We start from the raw sequence: 14,948 nt of genomic DNA, 5'->3' as shown, positions 1-14,948 counted from the left end.
GAGCTAACTGAGCAACTAAGCTGTAAACACATGGGAAGAAAGGAAAAGAAAGGATGACTAGAGGGCAACTAGAAGAGTCTAAATAGTGGAGCTAAGAACCATAGGAAATTACTCACAGGTCTTGGAATCTAATAAAATTACCCAAATTTGTCCAGGTGAATTTCAGAATTGCTAGAAACCACCGGGTTCTTTGTGTCTCTTATCCCCTCATCCCTGATCCCACCACCATTTTGAACAGGAGTATCCATAGCATTTATCTCATGCCTGTTTTACCAATGTATATTAAGTCTGTGTAGGGTGAGGGGAGCAGATACTTGTTTCTTTTTTTTTTTTCCAGAGATTTACAAATCTAGAGGACTTCGGCTCTAGAAGGCTTATCCACACCTGTATCTGATTTAGATAATGAGATTTTAAACTTTGACATGACATCATGGGATGAAAATTTTATAGTTTGAGAGGAAATGAATGTCTTTTGCATGGAAGGGACATGAATTATTGGGAGTCAGAAGAAAACTGTGGTAGACAGTTCTGAAATGCTTCCCAACACAAACCCTTCTTCCTGGTAATCATGCCACAATATGGCGAAAGTGATGAAGTGTCACTTCTAAGATTCAGATACAAAGGATTGTGTCTTCTGTCCTGCTCCATCTCATTCTCTCTCTCTCTCTCTCTCTCTCTCTCTCTCTCTCTCTCTCTCTCTCTCTCAATGTCTTTCAGGATGTTCTGATGAAGCCAGTTGCCATACCTTAAACTGTTGAGGGCAGCCTCTGGCCAACAGCAATCAAGGAACAAAACCCTGCAAACAAACAGGTGAGTGATCTTGAAAGCATATCTTTTCCCAGTAGAGCCTTGGGATGTCTGCAGTCCCAGCAAACTGCTGAAGTGGAGATTTAGGTAATTTTTACGCAGCAAATGATAACAAATGCCATTCTGATAGTAGAGGAGTGTGTTGCCATTACAACTACTAAAATTGTGAGAGTGGCTTTCAAAGTAGATAATCCACCTAAACTCAACTGGATTAAAGAAAACTGAAGAAAGATGACCCCTAAATACAATGATTTCAGTATATAAGTGTTGCACATCTTTTGTCATATTTATCCCTGAGAACATCATACTTTTTAGTGCTATTATAAATGGGATGACTGTTTTAGTTTCAATTTCTGATTTTTTATTAGCTTATAGAAATATAATTGATTTTTGTTTTTTAAACTTATATATCTTTGCTTAAATAACATGTTCTAGTAGGTTTTTGTAAGATATTTTGGATTTTCCACATAGGTAATCATGCTATATTCAAATCAAGAAAAGTGTTTTTAATTTGTTTGCTTTGTTCTGCTTTTTGCCTATTGAACTAGCTAGAATATTATTTACCATATTGAATAGAAGTGATAAGAGAGGATTTCTTAATCCGCTTCCTGATTTTAGGGGAAAACATTCAGTTTTTTGTTCTATTAACTTTGATGATAAATGTAGGGTTCTTGATCTGCAAGAGGATAATTTGTTCATCTCTATCTAAGTATCTTTCTATACCAATCCAATTAATTTAGAAAAATGGAAAGAACAAGAAATAAAGTTATTTTATGTGGTAGTCTGACTCTAGGGTTTCCTTACCTCAAATATGCCTCAATTTTTCCCCCATCTTTGAAAAAATTTATTCTTCTGTAGATAGGAAAGTAAAGAAGGAGAAGACAAATCACACATTGGAAGAAAATGCAATACTTGTTCCAGATAGTTGAGCTTGGACTCAGTCATGGGGCACTAAGTCACTTGAAAAAAAAAAAGTCCTTCATTATCTGTATGTGATTGCTGAGGAGGAACACTCAAATGGATTTCCACTGACATCACAGAACTGTAAAGAGCCAAAATGGTAAATATTTATGTCTTTTGCAGGCCAAGAGGCAAAATAGAGGATATTATGTAGGTACTTAGCTAGTAAGAGTGATAATTCCTTCTCCATCCTATTTGCCTGGGGTAGGTCCACATGGGTGGTGCCTGCATTTTGGACTTATTTTACATCACCTGGGGACAGTCTGTGGAGTAAGAGCAACAGGGCAACCAGAAGGGCTCTGGTTGCCTGGGCGTAGGATCAAGAAGGATGGACGCTTGTCTTAGTTTCTGTCCCAGTGACTCCCCGATCCCCATAACATGCCCTTCTTACCTCCCAGATACTATGGCTCTCCCAATCTAGGCAACTTGACTGGAGGTGAGGCGTATCCCTTGGACCAAGGTTCCATTGGAGTTTCAGGCCCTTGCCACGTAAGCAGACTCTCCAATGTATAGAAGGCCTTGGGCAGTGGTGGGATACAGCTGCCAGGAAGCAGGCACTAGCAGGAGAAAGATGGGTAAATATATACACCAGAACCAAAAATAATGTGGCTCTTATGTGATAGAAACTGAATTCGAACATGGATCTGACAACTAGTCAATTTGGAACCCAGTACTTATCCAGTAAATCAGTGGTTCTCAACATTTTCAAATTTTTTAATGCAATTCAATATAGCTTTTGGCTATCCATCATTATTTTACTCTTCACTACTCTGCTGCGTTTTTTTTAGAATTTACTGCCATGGCTGAGTTTTTACAATACTGTCAGTGACGTTTCTCACCTAGCTGAGTAAACATGGATCTTTTGTTAACATATTGATATTTCATCATGCTTTCTATCTCTTACTTTCAGTAACCTCTATGACTACATTCACATCACATGATCTGTAGTTGGATATTACTTTTTTTTTATATTACTTTTGAGGAATATCATGGTGATTGTATATATGTTCACAGTAGGACATATCAACTGAAAACCCTGAGTGAATGTTTAAAGATAAAATCTCCAGCTCTTGCTAAAATATGTGATAATCATTTGGGGATTGACAACTACAGAAAGAAGAGACAATGAGACATCATTTTTATGATAAAAGTTTAGAGATCAGCAGAGATTTCTTCCCAGGTAACTGGGATCTAGGGTTAGATATAATCTTAATCACATATGCAAGAGTAAGAAGTATATTTTAATATGCTCCACAGTTTTATTTTTTAGAACTATACAATATAAGATGCGTGTATTTGACTTCTGGCACTGATGCTCACCATGGCATGTGAACAAGGAGAGCATTAACTTATCCAAAGTTGTAGGGCTTCTGCATTTTATTCACTTTAAAGTACTGTAGAGATGAAACCATAAAATGTGTTGGGTGGTTCTGTTAGGGGTATCGAATTACTATAATTAGTTGCTGTGTCACTATAATCATAAATATAAAACTATGATTTCTGTCTATACTCAAGAATAGAAAAAATAACACTTCAGTATTGACCAACATTTTAAAGACTACTAGGTACAGTGTACAGTTATTTTGGGAAAATCATGAAGAACTAGGTTTATATTTTCTTAATGACAAATTCTTCTAAATATTGTTTCCTGAATTGAATTCAAGAAGTGAATAAAAACATATATTTTTTAGATAAAGGTAAAGATTCTAATGGAAGTAAACATATAATATGTAAGTTGTGGGGAAATAACTGAATAAAAAAATTTTGTTTGAGAAAAATATATTGTTGAATAATTTAAAACTTATTGATGAAATAGAATAAAATTGTACTGTTATTATAGAGGGCTTACTTTTTCTTATGGCTCCTCTAATATAAAAAATAACTTGGATTCATATGATGATATTAAATAATAATAATAAATATTTATTTTTTGATTAGCCATAGCCATTGACTCCCATATAAACCTTACTTTATAATTATTTTTTGTGTTTACCCTAGTACATATTTTAAGAGTAAATATTCCAAATGCAATTAATAACTCTGTATTAGTTTATTGGAAAAGAAAGGAGTTATTGGCACTTATAATTTTAGTATATATGCCTTTAATTCTGAAAGCAATCATTAATATTAAAATATTTCAGCTTTTAAATAACTGAAATGACTTTCAAATAACTGACACTCATAATAAATCAAATGAGAGTCAATCTCATCTTTTTTCTTCAAATTGTAATGACGTTTCTGTTGCCCAGAGGATATATTTAATAGCATGGGCTTCAAATACTTTACCATGTGCTTTATATATAGTTGATCAATATAAATACTGACAGTTATTGATCATTAGCTTCTCAGAGGTTTCTTAACCCTTAAATCACTCTAATAATGTCCTCATAAACTACTGATTGTTTACCATTACTCTTGCTTGTGTACTATGGTTGTCATGCTACTAAATAGTATCATCTTTGCCATTTGTGAAAAAATATTATCTTTGTATAAAGGACATAATCTCCATTTCAACTAAAACTGATATTCTGAATTGTAATCAAGACTCTCTCTCTCTTTAAACAACTCATAACAGTTGTACAATTTAGCGTCATCAGATACATTTAATTATTCATAATAGATGACAAAGATTAAATTGTAGAATTCTTAAAATTCTGAAAAAAAATTATTGATCAATATTACTAATGAATTTTTGCAAGTTGTTGAAGTTGGATAAAATAACTCTGAAATGAGTTTATAGTATCTATATAAATAAAAATCAAGGTCAGATGAAATATATTCACCGGCTTATTTCATCTACTCAGTCTTCAGTCATTTCTAGAAATGGGAAGCTATTCAAATTTCTGAAATGCAGATTGTTCCATGTTAATTGTAAGACTACTGACTCTGATAAAGCTGTGAAGAAAGAAAAGAAAGAAAGAAAGAAAGAAAGAAAGAAAGAAAGAAAGAAAGAGAAAGAAAGAAAGAAAGAAAGAAAGAAAGAAAGAAAGAAAGAAAGAAAGAAAGAAAGAAAAAGAAAGAAAGAAAAAAAGAAAGAGAAGGAAAGAAAGAAATCTTAGGATTTAGTTATGGAGTGAGTTAGATATACTTCAAAATATTATGTTTCTTGATACATTTTAGAGCAATTTATTTATGGTTGGAGCTTTAGAGTGAAAAAGTAATAAATGTGAGGACTATTGAAGGCTGAGGTCAGCACAGGGGAAAAGAGGAAGATGGGAGAAAGTAGCTTTTATGTTTATATTCCAAATGTTCTGTTCCTCCTAGTCCCTCTTTTCCTTTGTCTCTTCCTCCATCCTATTCTCCTCCTCCTTTCCTCTTGCTTTTCTTCATCTTCATCTTTATCTTCATCTTACTTCTCAGACAATGAATTACTTCTGACACTGTCATTCCTAGAATTAATTCATATTTATCATGATGCTAATGTAATGAATTACATGGTGCTATTAGATTGAATAAAAAAATAAAGACATTGCTTAAATATTTTAAATGAAAAAACTATATCCAAGTCAGGAAAAGATTTAAGTTTTGTTTTTTGTTATTTTTTCTGTGATGTTAGTCATTGTTCTAGGAAATGGGATTTTCTTATGACTGTGACACAGCCTCTATCACAAGGAGTTTACAAACTAGTGGGGAAGAGAAACAAAAGATAAACATTGCTACATAATATGCTAAATTAGAATAAGAAAGAATCAGTGGGGAGCATTTTAACGAAGTTTTGATTTAGAAAGATATTTTAGCCAACAATGTATAGGCTGAGATATAAAGGATGAATTTTAATTTACTTGACAAAGTGAGAGAAGGAAGAGGGAGAAGAGAAAGGATTTTCCATGTAGGGTAAATAGCACTCATTTATTCATGCATTCAGGTAGGAATGTATTCGTTCAACACCCATCTATTTTGAACCCTTACTATGTCCTACACATTGTTCTAGGCATTAGGGATCCAAAGTTGGAGGAGAATAACACAAAATCTCTGCCATCACAGAATTTACACTCTTGTGGCAAAGAGAAGCATTTATAAAAGAATCAGAGTAATATATGTATAATTGTTGCTATGTTATGTAATTATACTACAAATGCAAACAAACATGAGCAATTACTAGGCAAATGCTGTGGTTGTGGTGGTGGTTGTACAGGAAGAGGGGGAGCAGAGAGTAGGGCACAGCACATTCAGATGTGGTGCAAGTATAAGGAAGGATCATATATTCATTTCTAAAAATATTAATGAGTCCACAGTCAGGTGGTATTATTGAAGAGGAACTAGTGTTGATTTTGAAGACCAGAGGGGAGGATATTGTATTAATTTAGTAGTTTTACTATCTTTAAAAGTTGTAGGAGTATAAATGAAGAGAAAGGAGTATAAATGAAGTACAAATGAAGAGAAATTTATATATTTATATATATGTATATGTACATGCATTATATATATACATTCAAGTGTTAAATATCAATCAGACTGGTCATTGTCTACTAAAGTCAAATCCATACATGTGTTATTAGAGTCATACATAAATCCAACAGAAATATATGTATGTATGGGCACAAAAACTCACAAAAAAGATGTTTACACTAGGCCAAAAATTGGAAATAACTGATAAAGTCATCAAAAGAAGAATGGTTAATTATATTTTCTATATTCATATAATGAAATAAAAAACAGAAATTAAAAATTAATGAGGCACCGATATAAGCAAAAATATTGATGAAGTTGCAAACGTAATATTGACTGAAAAGAGACATGAGCAAATATGTATTATATGATACCATTTTATAGTTCAGAATTAGTCAAAACCAATTCATGGTGTTAGATCAGAACAGTATTTAGTTTTGGAGAGGATAGAGGAGTAATAACTACAAAGTGACACAACTGGGTTTCTCCAGTGCCATTAATTGTATGATAATTTACTGAGTTAAAAACTGGAGAAGAGGGGGAAGGCAACCCCACAATTTGTAAGTTTACCTGCTAACGTTCAACCAGGTTCTCACAGTGAATATCAGAGAAAAATTGATTCTGGCTTCTATTGGGAGAGAGGAAAATGAACCAATTTGAAATAGCCAGATCTTTCTGTTCTTAACAAGGCTTGCTTTTAAGAGAAACTATTTTACCAGAGCTTTACCTATTGGGATATTAATCAGAGCCTAACCTACCTGGTAAAAGGGAAATACCCAACTCCAGGCTGCTCTTGCCTTCCATGAAGAGAAAAAGAAGTTATGAATTCCAGCCCCCACCAGCCATACTTTCCACCTCAGGCAAGGGGAAACAACTGATATGCACCTGTGAATTTCACAGATTGAAACCTAATTATAGGACTATAGAATACTCCCTTCCCCACATACCTTACCACCACATTATTAAAGGCCTGTTTACCTGATATGCTTTCACTAGTTTATCATGTTCAGACTTCAACAAAAAATTACAAGGCATACCAAAATGCAAAAAACACAGAAGAGACTCAGCAAGCATTAGAACCAGACTCAGAAATGGCAGGGAATTTGGATATAAGAATGTAAATTAAAGAACTGTGACTGGGGGGCCCCTAGGTGGCTTAGTCGGTTAAGCATCTGGCTCTTGATTTCTGCTCAGGTCATGATCTCATGGTTCGTGGTTCAAGCCCTGCATCAGGCTCTCAGCTGTCATTGCAGACCCTGCTTCAAATTCTCTGTCCCCATATCTGCTCCTCCCATGCCCATGCTGTCTCCCTCTGTCTCTCAAAAATAAACAAAAAAAAAAAACTGTGATTGATATTCTAAGCGTTCTAAGAGTTCTAATGTCTAAAAAGTAGAGAACATATAAGAAAACATGGATAATGGAAATTCTAAAAAAAGAATAAAAAAGATATATTAGACGTAAGAAGCACCATAACAGAAATGAAGGACTTTAATAGGCTTATTAGTAGACTGGACATGGCTAAGGAAGGATAATCCGTGAGCTTGAGGATATGCCAATAGAAAATCCCAAAAGTGAAATGTAAACAGGAAAAAGCCTGGCGGGGAAAAAAAAGAAAAAGAATAAACATCTTTGTGAGCACTGAGTAAGGTATAGAATTTTCAATCATTATGTTATATACCCAGAACTAATTTTACATTGTATGTTAAATATACTTCAATTTAAAAAGAAAGAAAGAAAGAAAGAAAGAAAGAAAGAAAGAAAGAAAGAAATGGTAAAGATTTATATCACCCCCAAACTAATTATTCCATTTAATCTGCCTAAAAATCCATACAAGTCTTTCATGTCCTAGGGTTAAGAAAAGATTTCTGAAACAAAATGCAAAATTGACTAGCATAATGTAAAGATTGAACATTACAACCTTATGAAAATTTGGTAATTATCTATTAATAATAATACAAATGATAATACAAGTAAGAATATATATTGTAAAGCTTGTAATAACAAAGATCCAATATCGAGCACATGCGAAAAGTTTTACCAGTTAACAAGAAAAAAGACTTGCAACACAATAGATGATTGGACAAAACACTTGAACTGGAACTTCACAAAAGAGAAATTCTAAATTAAATGTTGCTCAGCAGTAGTAGTAATCAGGAAAGTGTAATTAAGTATTATTAAAACCCCAAAGCACAGAGAAAATGTTAGATTTAGTTGATTGCCAAGAGTTTAAGAGAATATGGTAGCAGTTAAGATTTTCTGCGAAGTAGACATGGAGACAGTTTTACCATTCAGGATGTTTTCGAAGAAGGGAAAGAAAAGAGGCAAAATAGGAAGCTGGGAAAGCCAAGCTGGGAAGCAACCCCAGAAGACAGTCTCCATGGGCGCTGCAGAATTGCAGCCAAAATGTCCCATCATAGTTGTCCTGCATTAGGTTGAAATGGCTAGGCATTTACACTTCCACCTGAATAAGTCACTGGATGTGGGCCATTTTGTGGAATAGTGTGACCATGGTGAGAAGGCTCTGTGCAGCTGAGGCAATCCTGGAAGGAGTTCACACCTGAGGCTGTCCACTGTCAGCCATGACAGCTACTGAGCCCACGAGTTCTTTGAAAGAGAATCTGAACAGTGTATCTTCGTGTTCACGATGTATGTGAACTGTCATGCACCACTGGAGTTTTGTCAGTTGCTATAACCACTTCAAAGAACAATTTGGAATTACCTAATAAAGTCATAGATGTACACATCCTATAATCCAGTTGTTCCACTTACAACGATACATGGCTCTCAAACTTGAGTGTGTGTCAGAATCAACTAGAAGACTTGTTAAAACAGACAGCGTGGCCTCAAGTTCAGTTTCTGAGGTAGAACTAAAAAAATATGTACTTCTAACAAGTCCTCAGGGTAATGCCATTGCTGCTTCTCCAGGGGCTTCACTTTGAAGACTGGTGCTCTGTAGAACATTTATACCCCACTCTGCACACACATCCCCATCCCTACCAAACACACAGATATACGTATACACCTGTACATTTCAGTATTGTTTATAAAAGCTGGAAATGACACAAAATGAATATAAATTCTAGTATAATCATACAATGGAATTCAATACAGTACTAAAAATGAAATAACCACAGCTACATGCAACATAGATAAATGTTAAAATGTTCAAAAAATCTAAATTCTATTACGAAGGAATGCATATGAGGTAAGCTATTCTTTTTAAAATTTCTTTTAATGCTTATTTATTTTTGAGAGAGACATAGACAGAATGTGAGTAGGGGACGTGCAGACAAAGAAGGAGACAGAATCCAAAGTAGGCTCCAGGCTCCAAGCTGTCAGCACAGAGCCCAATGCAAGGCTTAAACCCACAAACTGTGAGACCATGGCCTGGGCTGGAATCTGACACTTCACAGACTAAGCCACTCAGGCACCCCTGAGATAAACTATTCTTAAAAAGCAAAGATGCTTGGGACACCTGGGTGGCTCAGTTGGTTAAGTGTCTGACTTTGGCTCAGGTCACAATCTCATGGTTTGTGAGTTTGAGCCCTGCATTGGTCTCTGTACTGTCAGCTCAGAGCCTGGAGCCTGCTTTGGATTCTGTGTCTCCATCTCTCTCTGCCTCTCCCCTGCTCTCGCTCTGTCTCCGTCTCTTCCAAAAATAAATAAAACATTAAAAAAGAGAGCAAAGGTGATTATTACAAATGTCACATACTGGTTAATTTTGGAGGAATGAAGGAATTTGTAAGGAGGGTGATCATAGTTGGCTTTTGAAGTTTTGTCAATGTTCCTTTTCTTGACCTGTGAGGTAGGACATATATGATCACATTATAATTATTCTTTAGATTACATATACTTATTTTATATGCTTTTCTTTTATACTGGGATACACTTGAGATATAACATTATATTAGTTTCATGTATACAGTATAATAATTCCGTATTTGTATTTATTACAAATGATCACAATAAGACTAGTTAGTATCCGTCACCATATATAGTTACATTTTTTTATTAAGATCTCTTAAGATCTTAAGATCCACTCTTGTAGCAATATAATACAATATTATCAATTATAGTCACCATGCTTTTGACCCCTTTACCCATTCACCTACCACTATTTATATGCTTTTCTATAGGGATTATATATCTCAGAATAAAACATATAAAAAATACATGAACAGCATAGCAAACTTCTATAATGAGACTTATTTTGAAAAGATTAACTCCAGTATAAAATTACTGTTATCTCCTATTGCAACTATTTAGAATCTCATTAAGTTTACAACAATTACTTACGGAAATTGCTTCTCTTCCCTGACGAGAATGTTAACTCCAGTCAGGTATCTCACTGATTCATGAGTAGCCAACTTGTCCTACTTTCAAAAGGACTTTGGAATTAGAGAAAACTTTTACAAGTCCCTGTACTTTATAGTATCGCCCATGGAAATTCTCACAGAACACCATTCCCTTAGTAATTCAGCAGTGAATTAGTAGACTGTTATATTTGTTATCTTTTCAAAATAATTTCAAGTAATTATCATTAAAATCACTATAACAAACTCACTCCCCATTTTAATTCAGTAAGGTTAAAAGGTTCTTACATTTAAAGAATTCTCTCATGAAGGAGCTACCTGCCATTGTTACCCAAGGTGATTGAGAGTGAATATATTTTCATCTTTATTCTGTGCTGACCTCTCCTCCTCCTCCTCTCCTTCTTTCTCCTCCTTCTTCCCTTCCATTTCTTCCTACTCTTCCTCCTCCTCCTCCTCCCCCTTTTCTTCTTCCTCTTCTACCTCTTCCTTTTCTTCTTCTTCATCTTCCTCTACTTCTTCATCTTCTTCTTTGTCTTCAATTTCACAGCTTTATCAATTCCTTCAGAGCTGTGGGTGTTATTATTATAACGTATGATCAAATGTGGAGGAAACTATATGTAAAAAGGATAGCATAGAGTGTTTTAGAAGAGACACCCAAAAAATTAACATAACCCATGGCAATGAAAGGGAGTCATTTATCTAAAGTAAATGAATGTATATTCACTTATAAGCATTTTGCAACTTTGTGGGAGTTAATATTTTCTCTAGCATATCATGAATAAGACATCTGTCACATCTATTACAATAAGTGCAAACAAGCCCTAGCACTTGGACTCGTTCTTTAAAAAAGATTATCAACAACATGTAAATCATGTTCTGCATTTCTTTGATGGGATAAAATTGTTAGAATGGTGAAGCTAGAGGTATTTATTTGCTTATTTCTGACAAGATCACTTACATCATGTTGCACTGTTTCCCATAGGAATTGCTGCTGGCTGCCACATTTATTTGGATGTCTTTGCATGACAAAAAGGCTGGGCTCCATTAAAGTATCATTTGCAATGAATTTACATCCTTCCTCAGGGATAAATCTAACCATTAGATATTATGCAGGAAGACTGATTTTTATAAAAGACTACTGTTCTCTGGGTTCCAATCCGCATTCAAAAATAGCCAAGGATAAAATAGAAATATTTGACGGAGAAGGCAAGATCAATTAACTTTCACATGATCTTGAAAAGCCATTTCCAAATTCTAGTTAAAATGCTAGGGAATATCTATAGCATTTAGGGGATAATCTAAAGGCTATCAATGTATGTTTATAAGGGTTTGTTTTCTTCACACAAGAAACCTGATGTTCTAGTGACAAACAGAAATTAAGAATAAGTTTAAGAATCAATCAAAGGTTCTATGTTCAAGATCATGTTTATAGTTTTTTATTACTATGTACATATATTTCATTCATTAATTGAGAAACCTGATACTTGCTAGCAATGCTTTTTGATACAGAAGGCAACTCTGGGGAGTTGAGGAAGATGGTGGCATAGGAGGACACTGGGCTCACCGCGTCCTGCTGATCACTTAGATTCCACCCCCATCTGCCTAAAGAACCCAGAAAAACGTCAGAAGACTAGCAGAACGGACTCTCCGGAGCCAAGTGTAGACAAGAGGACCACAGAAGAGGGTAGGAAGGGTAGAGTGGCAGTGCGCACTGCACGGACTGGTGGGAGGGAGCCGGGGCGGTGGAGGGGCAGCCCACCCAGCAAGGCAGAGCCCCTGAGTCTGGCTTGCAAAAGTGGAGGGGCCAGATGGAGTGAGTTCTAACAGCCAGCAGGACTTAACATCTGGAATGTTATAAGTCAACAGCTCTGCTCGGAGTGGGGAGGGCTAGAGGACAACAGGAGGAAGAGTTGTTGAGCCCCAGAAGACAGAGCTCAGTTTGGCAGGGAACAAAGGCTCTCACCAGCGCCATCTCCCTTGCTCATCCCCCAACCAAAATCCCAAAACAGTTCCCATCACTGAACTTGCTTGCACCACACAAATGCCCAATGCTGTGCTTCTGTGGATCCATCCTTCCTAATGGCCTGCCTCCCTCTGGTTGCTGCAGGACCCCTCCTGCAGGGGACCACCAATGGCAAAGCAAGCTAAGCCTTCCCCTCCCGCCCCTGTGCACCTTGCAGATCCACCCCTGCTAATATACCCTTGGCCAGATCCCATCGAACCAGCACCACAAGCCTGGCAGTGTGCAAGCAGCCAAGACAGGGGCCACACCACTCCACAGTGAGTCCTGCCCCTGGGAGAGGGGAAGATAAGGTACACACCAGTCTTACTGTGGCCCCAGCAGTGGGCCGGGGACAGACATCACGTCTGACTACGGCCCCGCCCACCAACACAAGTGTCTTCGGACAACACAGGGGAAGTGCCCTGCAGTTTGGAGCTACCACAGGAACTACCCAAAATGACAAAATGGAAGAATTATCTTTAAAAGAAACTCCAGGAAGTAGTGACAGCTAACAAATTGATCAAAACTGATTTAAGCAATATAACAGAACAAGAATGTAGAATAATGGTCATAAAATTAATCACTGGCCTTGAAAAAAGCATAAAGGACAGCAGAAAATCTATTGCTACAGAGATCAAAGGACTAAGAAATACTCATGAACTAAAAAATGCTATAAATCAGGTGCAAAATAAAATGGAGACGGCCATAGCATGGATTGAAGAGGCAGAGGAGAGAATAGGTGAATTAGAAGATAAAATTATGGGAAAAGAGGAAGCTGAGAAAAAGAGAGATAAAAAAAAACCTAGGAGTATGAGGGGAGAATTAGAGAACTAAGTGATGCAATCAAATGGAACAATATCTGTATGATAGGAATTCCAGAAGAGGAAGAGAGAGAGAAAGGGGCTGAAGGTGTACTTGAACAAATCATAGCTGATAACTTCCCTGATCTGGGGAAAGAAAAAGGCATTGAAATCCAAGAGGCACAGAGAACTCCCTTTAGACATAACTTGAATCGATCTTCTGGAGGACATATCATAGTGAAACTGGCAAAATACATGGAAAAAGAGAAAATTCTGAAAGCAGCTAGGGATAAACAGGCTCTAACTTACAAAGGTAGACACATAAGAGTAGTGACTGACCTATCTACTGAAATTTGGCAGGCCAGAAAGGAATGGCAGGAAATCTTCAATGTGATAAACAGAAAAAATATGCAGCCGAGAATCCTTTATCCAGCAAGTCTGTCATTCAGAATAGAAGGAGAGATAAAGATTTTCCCAAACAAACAAAAACTGAAGGAATTCATCACCACTAAACCAGACCTACAAGAGGTCCTAAGGGGATTCTGTGAATGAAATGTTGCAAGGACCACAAAGTACCAGAGACATCACTATAAGCATGAAACCTACAGACATCACACTGACTCTAAACCCATATATTTCAATAATAACACTGAATGTAAATGGACTAAATACTCCAACCAAAAGACACAGGGTATCAGAATGGACAAAAAAACAAGACCCATCTATTTGCTGTCTACAAGAGACTCGTTTTAGACCTGAGGACACCTTCAGATTGAAAGTGAGGGGATGGAGTACTATCTATCATGCTACTGGAAGTCGAAAGAAAGCTGGAGTAGCCATACTTATATCAGACAAACTAGACTTTAAATTAAAGGCTGTAACAAGAGATGAAGAAGGGCATTATATAATTATAGGATCTATCCATCAGGAAGAGCTAACAATTATAAATGTCTATGCGCCAAATACGGGAGCCCCCAAATATATAAAAAAATTAATCACAAACATAAGCAACCTTATTGATAAGAATGTGGTAATTACAGGGGACTTTAATACCCCATGTAGAAAATGGATAGACCATCTAAACACAGGATCAATAAAGAAACAAGGGCCCTGAATGATACATTGAATCAGACTGGCTTCACAGATACATTTAGAACTCTGCATCCCAAAGCAACAGAATATACTTTCTTCTCGAATGCACATGGAACATTCTACAAGATAGCTCACATACTGTGTCACAAAACAGCCCTTCATAAGTATAAAAGAATTGAGATAATACCATGCACATTTCAGACCACAATGCTATGAAACTTGAAATCAAACACAGGAAAACGTCTGGAAAACCTCCAAAAGCATGGAGGTTAAAGAACACGCTACTAAAGAATGAGTGGGTCAACCAGGCAATTAAAGAAGAAATTAAAAAATATATGGAAACAAACGAAAATGAAAATACAACAATCCAAACGCTTTGAGATGCAGCAAACGCAGTCCTGAGAGAAAAATGCATTGCAATCCAGGCCTATCTCCAGAGACAAGAAAAATCCCAAATACAAAATCTAACAGCACACCTAAAGGAAATAGAAGCAGAACAGCAAAGACACCCCAAAACCAGCAGAAGAAGAGAAATAAAGATCAGAGCAGAAATAATATAGAATCTAAAAAACCTGTAGAGCAGAT

General features: G+C 36.2%; 1 long non-coding RNA gene across 2 annotated transcripts; it reads left to right on the top strand.

Moving 5' to 3' along the window:
• Positions 1 to 721: 721 nt before the first annotated feature.
• Positions 722 to 11,509, top strand: LOC122223679. 2 transcript variants are annotated; one of them, XR_006204389.1, is made up of 3 exons: positions 722 to 810; positions 1,666 to 1,867; positions 11,452 to 11,509. It is a non-coding gene; the product is annotated as an uncharacterized LOC122223679 (long non-coding RNA). The 2 variants fall into 2 exon arrangements; XR_006204388.1 differs by lacking the exon at positions 11,452 to 11,509 and adding an exon at positions 2,782 to 2,885.
• Positions 11,510 to 14,948: the final 3,439 nt, after the last annotated feature.

This window comes from Panthera leo, chromosome B4, assembly GCF_018350215.1.
Source record: "Panthera leo isolate Ple1 chromosome B4, P.leo_Ple1_pat1.1, whole genome shotgun sequence".
Lineage (NCBI taxonomy): Eukaryota > Metazoa > Chordata > Mammalia > Carnivora > Felidae > Panthera > Panthera leo.
The sequence above is the reverse complement of the archived record's forward strand: the minus strand, read 5'-3'. Positions and strand labels throughout refer to the sequence as shown.